Source organism: Phacochoerus africanus, chromosome 8 (genome assembly GCF_016906955.1).
Source record: "Phacochoerus africanus isolate WHEZ1 chromosome 8, ROS_Pafr_v1, whole genome shotgun sequence".
Lineage (NCBI taxonomy): Eukaryota > Metazoa > Chordata > Mammalia > Artiodactyla > Suidae > Phacochoerus > Phacochoerus africanus.
Window position 1 is genome coordinate 127169137 of NC_062551.1, and position 18062 is coordinate 127187198.

Here is an 18062-nt window from a genome sequence, read left to right on the forward strand (position 1 = left end):
ATCCAAAAAATTATATGGAACAATAAAAGACAGAATAACAAAGCTATCCTGAGTAACAAAAACCAAGCAGGAGGTAAAACTCTTCCAGATTTCAGACAATATTACAAAGCCACAGTAATCAAGACAGTGTGGCACTGGTCCAAAACAGACATTCAGACCAAAGGAACAGAATAGAGAACCCAGAAATAAACTCAGACAGTTTATCTCTGACTCCAGAGATGGGTGTGGTTCACCACCACTGGGGATACCTGAACAAAAATCACTTGCAACCCCAACCACATCAGAGGGCACCACAGAGAAGGACATTATGATGGAACACCACCTGTTGTGGATCTTGCTCCCCTAGGAGCACACCCACCCTGCTGTTGCCACTGACAAATGCTCTGGACAGTGCCCAGACACTTGATCACAGTCACTTCCCAGGAACCTGCAACTAGGAGCAGCTTGTGCAGCACCTCCTGTGGAGGCTAGGCAGGACAAGGTGTTTCTTGCATGGTCTACAGGAGGTGGGAGCAAGCCACCACTGTTAATTCTGGCTCCAGAGGTGGGGGTGGACTGCCACCACTAGGGGTCCATGAACAGACACCACTTTCTGCACCAATCATCTCAAAGACACCACAGAGGAGGAGATGGGTTTCTATATGCATGGTCTAAAGGTGGTGGGGTCAAACCACCACAGTTATCACTGACTCTAGAGATGGTCATGGCATGCAATCACTAAGGGTCTCTGAAAAGGCAACATCTGCAGTTCCAATCACCTCAAAGTAGGGCATTGCAATAGAGCACTCTCTGTTGTTGCTGTCACTCCCCAGGGAATTCATGTACCCTGTTGATGCTACTGCTGAATGCTCTGGTCACCTTGTAGATCTGCCTAAAGTTCATTACCATTTCCCAAGGCCCTGCAACTAGGAGTAGCCTGTGCCACCTTCCTGCAGATCCTTGCTCTATTGATAGCCCAGTGTACAATCACTGACTGCTGGCCCTACCCATTTCCTCCTTCTCCCTGAAAACACAGTGACCATTGTGGAGATAACAGCCTGCTCACACCCAAGAAAGAAACAGAAAATATTCAAACTCCCACACCTAAAATAAAGAGTAACCCACATAAAAATTACATGCTCTTGCATGGAAGTAGCCTTATAAGACTACAGTTTGGCTTCCCAAACTCACAAAAAAAAGAAAAATACAAGCAAGATGAAGAAGCTCATAAACCATTCCCAGTTAAAGGAAGAGAGAATTCACCTAAAGCAGTCAACAACTAAACAGACCTCTGCAGTCTGACAGACATTGAGTTCAAAAGGGAGATAGTGAAAATACTGAAGGAATTAAGGCTGAATATCAGGGAATGAAGAGAAGATATGAACAGTAATGCAGATTCCCTTCAAAAGGAATAGAAAATATAATGAGGAGCCAAAAAAAAAAAAAAACTAGGAAATTCATTTCCAGAGATGCAAACTGGGCTAAAGGCAATAAAGAACATAGTGAATAATGCAGAGGAATGAATTAGTGACTTGAAAGATAGAATAATGGAAATCTCCCAATCAGGACAGCAGACATAAAACAAAATGAAAAAACCTGAAAGCAATATAAGGGATCTATGAGATATTATAAAGCAGGCCAATCTATGCATAATAGGAATTCCAGAGGAAAAGAAAAAGAAAATGAGGTTGAAAATATATTTGAAGAAATTATATCTGAAAATTTTCCAAACCTAAAGTAAACTGATACAGGAAGCACAGTTGGCACCAAACAAGTTGTACCCAAATAGGACCACACCAAGACACATTATAATAAAAATGGCAAAAGTTAAAGATAAACAGAGGATTCTAGAGGCGCCAAGAGAAAAACAAAGCATTAATTATAAGGGAAACCCCATAAGCCTATCAGCTGATTTCTCCACAGAAACACTCAGGCCAGAAGAGAGTGTCAAGATATATTTAAAGTGCAGAAAGGAAAAAATTTGCAACCTAGAATACTCTATCCAGCAAGAATATCATTTAAATAGAGGGGGAAATAAAGAATATCTCCAACAAACAAAAGCTAAAAGAATATGACAATACTAAACCCATTGTAAAAGAAGCACTGAAAGGGCATCTCTAAATAATAAAAAAAAAAAAGTAAGAAGAATTAGGATGAAGGAAACCACAATTGGAAAGCAATCACTTAAATAAGCCAGCATACAAATCTAAATATGAAGAAGTAAAAAAAAAGAGAGAGAGGGGCCTCAAAATCATAGAATGTGGGAAAGAAAAGTAAGAAAATATAGGTTTTTAAAAAAATTTTAATGATGTTTCTCAACCTATATGACTATCAGGCTAAAGCAAGCACATGTGGGAAGGGGTTAACATACTTAAAAAACGGGGCAACCACAAATCAAAACCAAACATTACATTCAAAAAAACTGAAAAGAAAATACTCAAGCAGAAAATAAATGGAAATCATCCAACCAAAAAAAAAAAAAAAAGGAACAAAAGGGAAATATAAAATCAACTGGAAAACAAGGTTTAAAATGGCATTAAATATTTATCTATCAATAATCACCTTTAATGTCAATGGGCTGAATGCTCCAATCAAAAGACACAGAGTGGTAGATTGGATAAAAAAGCAAAAACCTTCAATCTGCTGCATAAAAGAGACTCAGCTTAGGGCAAATTGCACATATAGATTGAAAGTAAGATGTTGGAAAAAGATATTTCATGACAATGGACAAGACAGGAAGCAGGACTTGCAAAATTCATATCAGACAAAATAGACTTTAAAAGGAAGGCCATAAAGATATACAAAAAGGACACTATTTAATGATTAAAGGAGCCATTCAAGAAGGGGATATTACAATCATTAATATATATGCCCCTAATATAGGAACACCCAGATACCTAAACAAATACTAACAGATATAAGAGGAGAATTTCATGGAAATACAATCATAGTAGGAGACTTTAACACCCCACTCATATCAATGGACAGATCCTCTAGACAGAAAATCAAGAAGGCAACAGAGATCCTAAAGGACAGAATAGAAAATTAGACTTAGTTGACATTTTCAGAGCAATACTTCCAAAAAAATTAAAACATACATTCTTCTCAAGTGCACATGGAACATTCTCAAGAATTGATCACATACTGGGGCACAAAGCTAACCTGAACAAATTTAAGAGTATAGAAATTATTTCAAGTATACTCTCTGACCACAAGAGCATGAAACTAGAAATCAATAGGAAAAGAAATGAGGAAAAAAAAAAAAAAACACTACATGGAGACTAAACACTATGCTACTAAAATACCCATGGATCAATGAGGAAATCAAGAAGGAAATTTAAAAATACCTTGAGACAACTGATAATGAAGACACAACCATTCCAAATCTATGGGATGCTTCAAAAGCAGTGCTCAGAGGGAAGAGTTCATAGCAATATAGGCCTTCCTCAAAAAAGAAGAAAAATCTCAAATCGACAACTTAACCTAAATGAATTAAAAAAAGAAGAACAAACAAAACCTAAAGTCAGCAGAAGGAAGGAAATCATAAAGATCAGAGAGGAAATCAATGAAATAGAGATTCAAAAAACAATAGACAAAATCAATCAAACCAAGAGTTGTCCTTTGAAAAAGTAAACAAAATTGACAATCCTCTGGCTAGACTCACCAAGAAGAGGAGAGAAAAAAATAAATAAAATAAGAAATGAAAAAGAAGTCACAATGGATACTATAGAAGTACAAAAAACCATGACAGAACACTATGAACTATTGTATGCCAAAAAATTTGACAACCTAGAAGAAATGGACAATTTTCTAGAGACTTACAGCCTGCAAAAAATGAATCAAGAAGAAACAGATCAACTAAACAGACCAATCAATCACTAGAAATGAAATTGAATCTGATAAAAATATTCCCTGCAAACAAAACTCCAGGACCAGATGGCTTCACAGGCAATTTCAACCAAACATACAAAGAGGAACTTATACCCATCCTCCTTAAACTTTTTCAAAAGGCTGAAGAAGAAGGAACACTCCCAAAGACATTCTATGATGCCACCATCACCCTAATTCTAAAACCAAAGATACCACCAAAAAAGAAAACTATAGGCCAATATCTTTGATGAATATAGACGCAAAAATTTTCAACAAAATTTTAGCCAACCGAATACAACATCATCTAAAAAAGAACATGCACCACAACCAGGTGGGATTCATCCCAGGTTCACAAGGATGTTTCAACATATGCAAATCAATCAATGTCATACACCACATTAACAAAAGAAAAGTCAAAAAGCAAACGATCATCTCAATAGAGGCAGAGAAAGCATTTGACAAAGTCTGACATCCATTCATGATCAAAACTCTTACCAAAGTGAGTATAGAGGGAATAAACCTTAACATAATAAAAGCCATATATAACAAACCCACAGCAAATAGAATACTCAATGGAGAAAAGCTGAAAGCCTTCCCACTAAAATCTGGAACAAGACAAGAATGCCTGCTTTCACCTCTTTTATTCAACATAATACTGGAAGTCCTAACCACAGCAATGAGACAACAAAAGAAATAAAGGGCATCCAAATAGGAGAAGAAGAAGTAAAACTGTCATTGTATGCAGATGACATGATACTATATATAAATGACCCTAAGGACTTAACCCAAAAACTACTTGACCTGATCAACAAATTCAGCAAAGTAGCAGGATATAAGATTAACATTCAGAAATCAGTCACATTTTTGTATAGTAACAATGAAATATTAGAAATGGAATACAATTTGAATTGAATTGAAACCCAAAAAGTCAAATACCTGAGAATACACCTGACCAAGATGAAAAACTTATTTTCTGAGAACTATAAAACATGAATCAAGGAAATTAAAGTAGATGCAAAGAAATGGAAAGAGATTCGGTGCTCATGGGTTGGAACAATTAATATTGTAAAAATGGCCATACTACCCAAAGCAATCTACAGATTCAATGCAATCCCTATCACATTACCCATGACATTATTCACAGAACTACAACAAACCATCCAAAAATTTATATGTAACAACAAAAGACCCAGAATTGCAAAAGCAATCCTGAGGAGCAAAAACCAAGCAGGAGGCATAACTCTCCCAGACTTCAGACAATATTACAAAGCCACAGTCATCAAGACAATGTGATACTGATACCAAAACAGACATACAGACCAATGGAACAGAATAGAGAACCCAGACACCTATGATCAATTAATTTTTGACAAAAGAGGCAAGAATATAAAATGGGAAAAAGGCAATCCTTTCAGCAAGAATTGCTGGGAAACCTGAACAGCTGCATGCAAATTAATGAAACTAGAACACACCCTCACACCAAGCACAAAAATAAACTCAAAATGTCTGAAAGACTTAAATATAAGACAAGACACCATCAGACTCCTGGAAGAGAACATAGGCAAAACATTAACATCAATGTTACAAATGTTTTCTCAGGTCAGTCTCTCAAAGTAACAGAAATAAAAGCAAAAAATAAACCAGTGGGACTTAATCATACTGCCAAGGTTTTTCACAGCAAAGGAAAGCAAAAAGAAACCAAAAAGACAACTTACAGAATGGGAGAAAATAGTTTCAAATGATACAACTGACAAGGGCTTAATCTCTAAAATATACAAACAACTTATACAGCTAACAACAAAAAAGCCAACAACTCAATTGAAAAATGGGCAAAAGACCTGAAGAGACATTTCTCCAAGGAAGATATACAGATGGCTAACAAGCACATGAAATAATGCTCAATATCACTGATTATTAGAGAAATGCAAATCAAAACTACTGTAAGTTACCACCTCACACCAGTCAGAATATCCACAAATAACAAATTCTGGGTGTGTGTGGAGAAAAGCAAACCCTACTGCACTGTTGGTAGGAATGTAAATTTGTACAACCACTATGGAAAACAGTATGGAGGTACCTTAGAAAACTATACATAGAACTATCATAGGGCCCAGCAATCCCAGTCTTAGGCATATATCTAGACAACATTTTCTTGAAAAAACACATGCACCCAAATGTACATTTCAGCAATATTCACAATAGCCAAGGCATGGAGACAACTTAAATGCCCATCAATAGATGATTTGATTAATAAGATGTTGTATATAAACACAATGGAATACTACTCAGCCATGAAAAAATAACAAAATAATGCCATTTGCAGCAACATGGGTGGAAGTAGAGACTCTCATACTAAATGAAGTCAGAAAGAGAAAGACAAACACCATGTGATATCACTTATATCTGGAATCTAATATATGGTGTAACTGTACCTTTCCATAGAAAAGAAAATCATGGTCTTGGAGAATAGACTTGTGGTTACCAAGGAGTAGGGAGAGGGAGTGGGGTGGATTGGGAATTTAGGGTTAATAGATGCAGAATGTTGCCTTTGGAATGGATAGGCAGTGAGATCCTGCTGTATAGCACTGGGAACTATGTCTAGTCACTTATGATGGAGCATGTTAATGTGAGAAAAATGAATGTATACATGTATGTGTAACTGGGTCACCTTGCTGTATAGTAGAAAATTGACAGAACACTGTAAACCAGCTACAATGAAACAATAAAAAAAAGACTTAAGACAAGACACCATCAAACTTCTAGAAAAGAACATAGGCATAACATTCTCTGATATCAAGAACATAAATATTTTCTTATATCAGGCACCCAAGGCAATAGAAATAAAAACAAAAATAAACCATCAGGACCTAATGAAACTTACAAGCTTTTGCACAGCAAATGAAGCCAGGAAAAAATTTAAAAAGACAATCTATGGGATGGCACAAAATAGTTTCAAATGATGCAAATTTTTTTGGAATTCATTTTATTTTTATTTCTTCATATATATTTTTCTACTGCACAGCATGGTGACCCAGTTATACATACATGCATATATTCTTTTTTTCTCACATTACATGTTCCATCATCATTGACGAGACAGAGTTCCTAACAAGGACTTAATCTCTAAAACACACCAGCAACTTATACAACTCAAAGGAAAAGCAAAGAAAAGAAAAGAAAACAAACACACAAATTAAAAAAACTTTGAAAAATGGCCATAAGACCCAAGTAAATATTTCTCCAAAGAAGACACACAAATGACCAACAGGCACATGAAAAAATACCCAATGTCACTTATTATTAAGAACAATGCAAATTAAAACTGCAATGAGGTAACACTTCATGCCAGTCAGAATGGCCATCATTAGTAAGTCTACAAGTAAAAAATGGTGGAGAGGGTATGGAGAAAAAGGAACCCTCCTACACTGTTGGTGGGAATGTAAATTGGTATAACCACTGTAGAAACCTGTATGGAGGTACCTCAAAAACTACATATAGAACTCCCATATGATCCAGCAATCCCACTCCTGGGCATATGTCTGGACAAAACTTCCATTCAAAAAGATATATGCACCATGATGTTCATTGCAGCTCTATTCACAATAGACATGGAGAAAACCTAAATGTCCATTGACAGATGAATGGATTAAGATGTGGTTCACATACACATTGGAATACTATTCAGCCCTAAAAAGAACAAAGCAATTCCACTTGAAGTAATGTGGATGGAACTAGAGACACTTACACTAAGTGAAGCAAGTCATAAAGAGAAAGAAAAATACCACAATATATCATTTATATCTGGAATCTAATATATAGCCTGGTTGCCATGTGGGAGGGGGAGGGAGTGTTATGGACTGAGAGTTTGGTTTTTGTAGATACAAACTATTGCATTTGGAGTGGATGAGCAATGAAATCCCACAGTGTAGCACAAGGACTATATCTACTCACTCGTGATAGAATATGATGGAGGATAATGTGAGAAAAATAATGTATTTATGTATATGTGGGACTGAATCATTTTATAAAACAGCAGAAAATGACAGGAAATTTAAAAAATAAAAGGTATTTTTTTCTCATATTGCCATAATGAAAACTAGTTCATGTTCAGGACCCTCTTATCTGAAATTTATGTCTTTATCTGTGGCTGACTATGTAATTGTCTGTTCAAAAGTCAATATCTCCATTTTCTGTGAGGGAATCTGCTCTTCCTCATGGTGAATTTATATCCCACAATGATCTCAAAGATTTTAGGGGATGCACAAAACCACATTTGTTTTTTAATTGTCCAACATATCCAAGTAATTCTTCTTTAATGGAAGGTATAATTTGAAGCTGATTTTGCCTTCTATAGGGGTTATTTATATGTTGTTGTTTTGAGAATATATATATTTCAACTCCCAGGTGAATCACAGGCTTTTAAATATTTATGTAACTATTTTCATTTTAAGCAAAAGAATTTCACTCTTATTCTTCCTGAGTTGACTTATATTTACAGATGAGAAACAGCAGAGGGTAGCATTTATTTATTTTCTATTGACTATCAGATACACAGATGCCAAGAAGCTTATAGTGATGACAGACACAGGCCTGTCTTCTCAGATTTCACCTCCCAGATTCATTTCTATAATGTCAGAAAAACTGGATAAGAAACCAAGCCTGCAGAAGGGATGGCTATATGAAGTGAATATTAGTTCTTTTGTGTCAGTGGGGAAAATTAGATGGATGAAAATCAAGGGTAATCATGTAAAAAGCTGAAGAAGAGATGAGGAAATTTCTGCAATGTCTTGGCCCAAATTCTCTTGCTTTGACATAAAAGGAAAATCATGAAAATGATAACAGTTAATCTACTCCTCTAATTTTTTACATGTACAAATTAGGAAAACTCTCATCTGAATCTGAAGAGTCATTTGAGCTAAAACAGTAAATAATGATCAATTATATCAATTTCTTTTCTATAATTCTGTCTGATGATAACAAATGAAAGATTTTAGAGGAAAGAATTCTCTAACAGTGGAAGTTAAGAAAAATTGAAACTGAATAACAAAAAAATTGGATATTTTTAAATTTTATTTTTACTAATAGTGATTTTTTTGTCTTGTTCTTCCCTGGTGCTACAATGACCTTACCAGGTGGAATTATTCACCCCAACTCTGACAACTCCTGAAGTGGCTTGCCTCCAAGCCTCAAAACTGGCTATTTCCTTGATCTAAAATTCCCTTTAGATCCCAGAAGTAATTTCTGGGTCCTTTATGAGCATGTCAAAAGCCCTAGTTTCTCAGCAAAGCTATAGAACACTGGAGAAGTCACTTCTCTAAAATTCATTTTGTCCATCTTTAAAATGAGCAAATTAGAAATGACCTTTTTTGTCACTTATGTTTCTGGTCCCTGAGTTAATTCCACAATGACAACAATGTCCATGCACCTTGAAAATCTCTACCTCTCCCCATATTCAGGCCCATTCCCTCAATCATTGAGGATTTTATAAGTTTCATTGCATAATTTATATTGTGCTTAAATAAGAATTTTGCAAGCATTAATTACTTAATTTTTCCTATGAATTCATTGTGATTGTAATATTTAAACATTTGTTTTTCAATTCGCTGATGCCATGCATTTTTAAGTCTCAAATGTTTGTAGAATGAGTGAATGACCTACTAAATTTTGAAATTAAAACTTTTAGTAAATGCAGTGATGTATCAGCACATGGCTTTATTTTGTTTACCTTGAAAGGAAAACATGTAAAAAGAAAAATGTCTACCTCAGATATCATCAAATTTGAGCAAGAATATTATGATTTTAAACAGATGACTAACTAGTGCTTAAAGCCGCCTACAGTGAAACATTAGGCAGTTAGTCTCTGTCTTTGGAGATGCTTTATGAGGTTTTTTAATGACCATTTTGAAATAGTCATGCATGGAATTAAAGTAATAATAAGTAACTTCTAATGTCCATCCACTATGATCCTTGGAGTTGATTACTGGAATTACATATACTCGATATGAATGCCCTGCACTGGCACAAATACTGGAGTACCAAGAACTCAAAAGATGGTTCCAATGGGCACAATAATAAATATTGATGAATCCAGAATCCTTAGAAAATGACTACTCATGATGAGGGCTTGGAAGGCTAGGGTCTCAATATCTTTTGCACTAGTCTTGACATCAGAAGGATGAGCTAAGGTCCCAGCTCTGCTAATAAAGGGCTTGAACTTCACATAGGTCTTCTTAATTTTCAGTATTTCAAATTTATCCTCCAGAAAAATAAAAGATGTCAGACAAGATAATTTTAAGTATAATTGCAAGCTTTAAGTGATTATATATTCATAAGCACTGAGAGAATTAATTTCTAAAAATCCAAATAGTTGATTATCCAAACCTACTTAGCTATGAACAAATCATTTACTTCACAATTTGTTGTTTCATGAAGGATTTCCTTATGAAAGCATGCACATTAATATCTATTTATATCAGTTTTATTTACATACCATTTTACTATCATGAAACAAAATTGCCCTATACAAGTAACTGGTGAGGACAGTATAAACATTATCATCATTTAACATTATAGTACAATTTACTGTATATGAACTATAGTGACTAAAAATGATGATGTACAACTCAACCACAAAACTATGTACTTATTACTGATTTTATACTTGCTATATGAAAAATCTTTATGACTGAGAAAAAGATGAAAATATTGTCGATGTAAAGAATGAGTTTTAATTGAAAAAACTGGCTTTAATATAGTTTATGGCTTGAAGAAGTCTTTAATTTTATGCCTTGTTTTATTTCCTTAATAGCTAAATTTGACTTCATTTATCTTTTGAAATGCACTTTTATCTTCAGGGTGAAAAAAATCTGAATTAAGTAATACTTAATAGCATTATAAGACTATGTAATGACTCTATGTCTGGGGAAAGAAAGAATAAAAGGACCATAAAACTTATGGAGAATATCCTAACTCTGAAGTCCCCATTGGACAAGGCCCAATATAGGTAAACTTGGAAAGGCCAATGGGAAAAATAACTGATATCTGGACCCCACATTTGTACTCCCATCTTTAAGAGATAAAAAACTCCATAGAGCAATAGAAAGGGGGACTCTTCCTCCCCCTCCCAGTGTCTGTGCTGGAAGCTATATATTTTCCTGTAATGAAGACTTTTTCTTGCTTGCTGCCTGTGTGTTCTCAAAGTTAATTCTCTGGCTCTATGAACAAGAACCCAGGTTCTGGTAACATCTTTCCAGTAACACTATAATACAGCACCCACTATTGCACCAATGACTCTCCAATTTCCTATACCTTTTATATTCCTAACCACATCTTCTCCCTCAGGTCCCTTGTTCTTTATACAATAGTGAAGTTAAAGTTAAGCAGGTTGTTTTCTTGGGACATCTCCCAGTATCTCTCCTGCATTTGACTTTTCTGTATTGTTTTTATTAACAGATAGTTTCTTATGCTTCTTAACTTCTGTCTTCAAACCCTTAGATGGAACATGAATGCAGTTCAGCCAATACTGGCATTTCATGCAAAATTTGCGTTTGTGTATTTTCAAGCATTTTTCTTGGAGGAGATTTTTTAAAATTTTTAATAATTCCCTAACCAAAAAAAAAAAATCACTGTAAATTACACACAAAGTCGCTTCTAGTAAATCTGACCAATCTTAAATCTTTTTGTATATATTTGATACCTTGACAAACTTGCCACCCAAAAAAGTATCTTTCACATGTGGATTATTTTGAATTAAAAACAAACAATCAGGGCCCAAAAGACTTAAATATTTGGCCTTCCCCCTGTCTAAAATAATGCAGAGGACTTTTTCCAAGAAGGGAACTATCACTACACATAAGTATAATATACATTAGGTATGACAGACAGGGTTGAACCTAGCAAAGTCTGTTTGTTAAAATTACTCTCTGTGCTCTGTTGTCTCTGTCTAGCTTAGCAGATACTTATTCATCAAACATTTGCTTCTCTATTTCCATGTCAGTAGCCTTCCTTCCCCTTTGGAGTCCCACACCCCAACCCCCAACATCCTCTTCTGTCTTTATCTAAAGATAGGATTTAAGGTAAAAACTTTAGACTTTTTGGTGAATTACTCTGTGTTTCTGGGTCTCTCCCCTGTATACACACTATTAAACTGTGATTTTTCTCCTTTTATCCATATCAAATTCATACCTCACAATTTCCTCAGTCCCTGTCTCTCCATAGCAAAGCATTGTGTCAACCAAAAAATACACAGCCTGAAAACTGAGCATTGAATTTTATTTGGTATCCCTGAGAAACCACTCTGAGGCAGTGAGGGAAGAGCTAGGATATATAGGAGTTTTTGCAACAAAGGGCAGGGAACAGGAACAAAAGAGGCCTGGGCTCATTGAAATCATTCCTTTTATTTTCACCTCTGCTATCAGGGCCAGTATCCTGATTTTTCATATCATGCAGGACACACTGGCTCTCATCCTTAGAGACATTCTTTATCCTTAACTATAGACAGGGTTGAAATACCACCCAAAGAGGAAAGCTGGGAATACCAGGATATGATAAATATGAGGGGGAGGTGCATGCAGCATACACACCTTTTACAAGTTTGTTGCTAATCACCTGAAGTGTACTGCCATTCACAAGGAGCAGACATCACCATGAAGGACTTTAGGATTTTTCTAGATATGAGGAAATCCAAGAATAGGGCATATAAAATCTTCTCTTAAAAATATCTGACTATATGAAGGCCTGTTCTTCCAGTTTCCCAGAACACTAAGTGCCTCACTCCTGATCTTCACCATGAGCATTCACTCTGTGTGTGCTGTGGGTTGGTAGCTGCAGTGGCTCATGTTTTACTCCATATAGAGTGCCAAACTTCAGTTCACAATTGAAATGGCATATGTTTTACAGATTTATTAAAGCCAAAGTACACTTTCAGAGAGGGAGAGAGAGGACTCATGTGCATGCAGGTTAAAAGGAGAGCCAGACTCACTTTGCAATAGTCTTTATACCCCACAATGAAGACATCAGTGGAGACCCAATTTGATCTTCTGGTTGGTTTGGGGAAGGATAATTTATCTGCGTGGGGAACAGGTTGTATAGTGGTAGAGTGAGGAATGGGTGATGTTCCTTCTCTGGCAGGGAGCGAGCAGCCCAGTTTGGTCATGTTGGGGTAAGGGGCTTTACAATGAGATATGGCCTGATGCTTTTGGGTTGAATCTCCTTGAAGGGAACTTGAAGTCTATAACAAGGCCAATTTATTTCTTAGACTAGTCAGATAAACCTATAAGGGCAAGGGAAAATTCTTCCTTATCGAGGAGTGGTTATTTTTATTTACATCTTTACTTAAAAAAGGTAGGTAAAAATTCTCTTATCTTACATAGAGATTCTTAGAACCCACTCCCTACTATTCCAACTTCCAGGCCCTTAAGGGCCTTGGCATTTCTATTTTTCAATAAATATCTCTACCTTATCCTGGCTTAGGTGATCATTTAAAAATACTTTGAATACAGTGATTTTTTAAAATTTGTCATCAAGCATAACACTCAGTAATTGTTTCCTAAAGAAAAAAGCTTCATAAAGGAAACTATCTAATGAAGTTCTTTTGGTCTTGGTTTTATGCAAATATTGATGAATTATATAATATTTACCTTATAATGAAAAATGAACAGGCTGAGATATTTACAGTTTCCTTTACATTATCTATACTCCAAAATAGTGTACACAAGTATTTTGGCTTAATTTCCTTCTAAAGCTAGCATCCATAGAAGAAAAACCTAAGACAAAGATTTAAGTCCATGCATTTTTTAAGGCAATAGCATCAGAAGAAAGAGCAAAAGAGAGAGGTCAGGGCAAAGAAAGAAACTAGGCTAATATGTGTCTCAGCTGAAGTCTAGATTTAACCCCATCTACATAGGAACTCTGGAGCATAAGTTATACTACACAGAGAAAAAAAAAGCAAGCAAGTTGACCATTTTTATTATCTCAGTCAGTCACTTGATACATCAAATTACTGGGATTAGGAGAATAACTTCTCAGGCAAGGCAGCTTCCATTTGGTTGAGGTCAATTTTCTAGAGAAGCATATTTATGTGAGCATTAGTAACCAAAATACTCAGCAGCTGGGAAAAAGCATAAATGTGGTCAAGAGAACCCAGAAAGAGAATCAACAGTGTCTACTAAGTCTCAATCACAAAACAATAATTCATAAAATACTTACCAGGGATCCAAAATGTTCTGAACATTGTGAGCTCTCTTCAGATTTCCATATATATTTTGAAATTTAACATACTGCATTTGGAGCAGTCCTTTAAATATCTCACTTTCATGACTCTGGTAATTAAGCTTTAAAAAGGACCAAGCAGGTATTAAAAGATTTTCAGGAGGTACATATGAAAACATGATGCTCCAGAATGGAAACTTGAAGAGGATTATCTACATTATCAGTGTACACCAGATACTGCAATTTCCTTCATTTTACTCATTTTTTTTTCCTTTTTATAGCCACACCTGTGGCATATAGAAGTTCATAGTCTAGGCGCTGAATCAGAACTGTAGCTGCCAGCCTAAGCCACAGCCACAGCAAAATGTGATCTCACCCCTGTCTATGCCCTTACACTACAGCTCACATCAGTGCCAGATCCTTAACCTACTGAGCAAGACCAGGTATTGAACACACATCCTCATGGATACTAGTCAATTTTGCTACCACTGAGCCACAATGGGAACTCCTTTCTCAATATCTTTAATTTAAGCTGCCTATGCAAGTATCCCTCTTCTATTTAAGTGCAACATCTTTGGGGTTTTTCACATTTTATTCTTAATATCTACATATTACTCTTACATTTTTATTCGTAAACACTCAATTAATGGCTAATGAATAAGTAAACATATGTCTGAATATATACAACTACAATGACATGATGCTTGGACCAATTATAGATATATAGGGAGTTCCCATGGTGGTGCAGCAAAAACAAATCCAACTAGGAACCATGAGGTGGCGGGTTTGATCCCTGGCTTTTTTCAGTGGGTTAAGGATCTGCTGTTGCCATGAGCTGTGGTGTAGGTTGCAGACATGGCTTGAATCTGACATTGCTGTGGCTCTGGTGTAGGCTGGCAGCAACAGTTCAGATTGGACCTCTCACCTGGGAACCTCCATATGCCAGGGGTATAAAAAAAGACAAAAGACAAAAAATATATAGATATGAAATTTATTGGTAAATTGGCAAAATTGGGCTGTGACCAGAAAACTAATGAAATGTTGACATTTAATCTTGGTGTTAGCTCAAAATTGGAACTTGCCATAACTTGCTATCTGCCTTTACACAGATTGAATAATTAGCCACTGCAGCTGCCAACACACAACACCTCCTGAGCAGAGCTCAATGTGGAGATCAGGAGTGAGGCATTCTGTGCTCTGAGAAAACTGGAAGAACAGGTCTTCAGATAAGTATTTTTAGGAGATTTTATGAGCTCAATCCTTGCATCTAGTACTTAGAAAAGCACTAAAATCCTTCATGGTGACCAATGTCTGCTCCTTGTGACTAGTAGCAACCTTCACAAGACTAGCACCAAATTCTTGTAAAATGTTTGTACGGCTGCATGCACCTCCACCTTCACCTTTATCATACAGGCACTGATATTATTACCCCTGCTTCTTTGGAGCAGTATTTTTGTGCTATATGAAATACCACTATCCAGGCTGTTTAAAAAACAAACAAAAAACAAAGGATGTCATAGTTACCAGCTAGTGCAGCCACCTCCAATGGTGTTTCCTGAGGGAACTCAGGAAAGAAACAAAGAATACCAGCTATGTAGCAGTCATCAGACTACAACCACTCCTAACAGTAAGCCCTGTAGAAACTCAGGCTGTGAAAACACAGGATACTTGCCCCAGATAGCTGAGGTGCATATTAAAAGAATGAGTTCAGTAAGCCCAGAGTTTTACATCATCCTATGGAAAAGTGATGAATTCCATTAATTTGAGATATCTGGTTTTCTGCTATTACCAGTAATCTTTTGTTCACACTACATGCTCTTTTTTGCAAAACTCCTATATATCCTAACTCCCCTTCTTACCTACTGGGAGCAATTTTCTCATGCAATACTTGAGATATTGCCTCCCAGGTTTAAGTCCACATTTTGCCCCAAATAAAACTTAACTTTCCAAACTCCAGTACATATATATACTGGAAAGACATATATATAAGTATAATATGTATATATATCTGACTCACTTTGCCATAAATCTAAAGCTCACAGCAGTGCTAGAATTTGTAAATCAACATTGTGAATTAACAAAACCCCCCAATAAAATTTAAATCATAATTTTTATATTAAAAACTGAATTAAAATTTTTATATTAATTTTACATAATTAAATGTTATTACATTGAAATAATTTTATCTTAAAATAAGAAATAAAATAATTAAAATAATTTTGGGGGTATACTTATAAATAAACTATACCCTAATAAAAAATTTTAAAAAATTTTTAATAAAAACAAGCAAATGAACAAAAATGTTGGTGAAAGAATATCGACAAAGACATAATCTGCTTGCTGAATCATATAAATAAAACAAATAATGGTGTCTACATATAGGGAAATTAAAGAATGAATTGAATTGAATATTTTCAGGTGGTAGATTAAACATAGAACTAGAAGAAGATTTTGTTTTACTTCTAAACTTGCACATTTGCACATCATTTTTTTTATTTATTAGATTTTTGTACAAATGGTACACCAGGTGGTTGAAAAACCTGTCTAGCAGTAACAAAAATCTAAAGTCATCCCTCTAATTTGCAGCTGTTGATTTTTTTTCTCATAGAAGCAGCCACAAAGTTCAATATTTCTTTCCCCCTTAAAATAAAAACACATTTTGAGTTTATTTGTGCTCAAACTTAAATCCAAAAATTACTTTAAATGGTTTATAATGATATCTCAAATCAAACATTTTGTTTACTTAGTTGTATTCTGAATGTGTTAGCTTTTATTTTCTGAATATTTCAACAGTTTTCCATACATACTTCCAGTGCTACATGGTACGATCTCATTGCTAATCCATTCCAATAGTTAATAGTTAATAGTATGCAACTATTAACCCCAAGCTCCCAATCCATCCCACTCCCTCTGCCTCTCCCTTGACAACCACAAGTCTATTCTCCAAGTCCATGATTTTCTTTTCTGTGGAAAGGTTCATTTGTGCCATATATTAGATTCCAGACATAAATGATGTCATAAGGTATTTGTCTTTCTCTTTCTGACTTACTTCGCTCAGTATGAGAGTCTCTAACAGTTTTGAAAATATTGATTGTTGAAACTGGGATCTAACTTTAATCTCTGTACTTAATATAAATCCCCATTTTCTATCTTGTACCATTAGTAACCAGGGCTTAATATTCAGTACCCGTTGTTTACAACAAAAGCTCTAACGCTTAACATAGGATTTGTAGAAATGACATTGGAGTTCTGCCAACACTGGCACCTTTGATTACAGTGAAAGAACATTGGGACTACCATGGAAACTGGAAATGAGACAGATTTGATAAGTGTTAAGTTGGACCTCTAGAAAAGTTGAGATAATAATCAAGATTAGACAATAGGAGGATTACAGAAATACACAAAAAATTAATTCATCAACAAAGTGTCATTATCAATCCAATTATTCCTTTTTCTTAAAATATTACATCTACTTTCATTTGTAACACAAACTTTTATAGAAAAACATTTACATAGTAACCCTAATTTAACAAATTGTTATAGAACAATAATCATAACTAAATATTTGAACATTAGGAAGGATTTTTTGTAAAGTTCTATTATATTAAGTTCTTCTGAAATCCACAAATATATAAACCTTGATATTTAAAAGAGTATGGAATTTAGAGGCTATGAGAATAAAAGTTTCCTCAGCTCTCATTTCATATACTTACATGGTCTAAATTGTAAGATCCAAGGAAGAATGTATTGATCCTGATGGCCTTTATGAATATTTGCTAAATAAGGAGCACATAAACATTCTCTATTTTGTTTTAAAAGTTACTAGTTATGTATCATGTTGCAAAGATTAATAAAATACTAGGAAAATCTTACTTTAATGAGCAGAACACTACTTCTGCATGGCAAATACTACACTGGGTGCAAGGGACTCAGTAATGAAATAACTAGACATAGTGTTTTGATTCACAGGGATATAATGTTGTGGGTCTCAACCAGAGCTAATT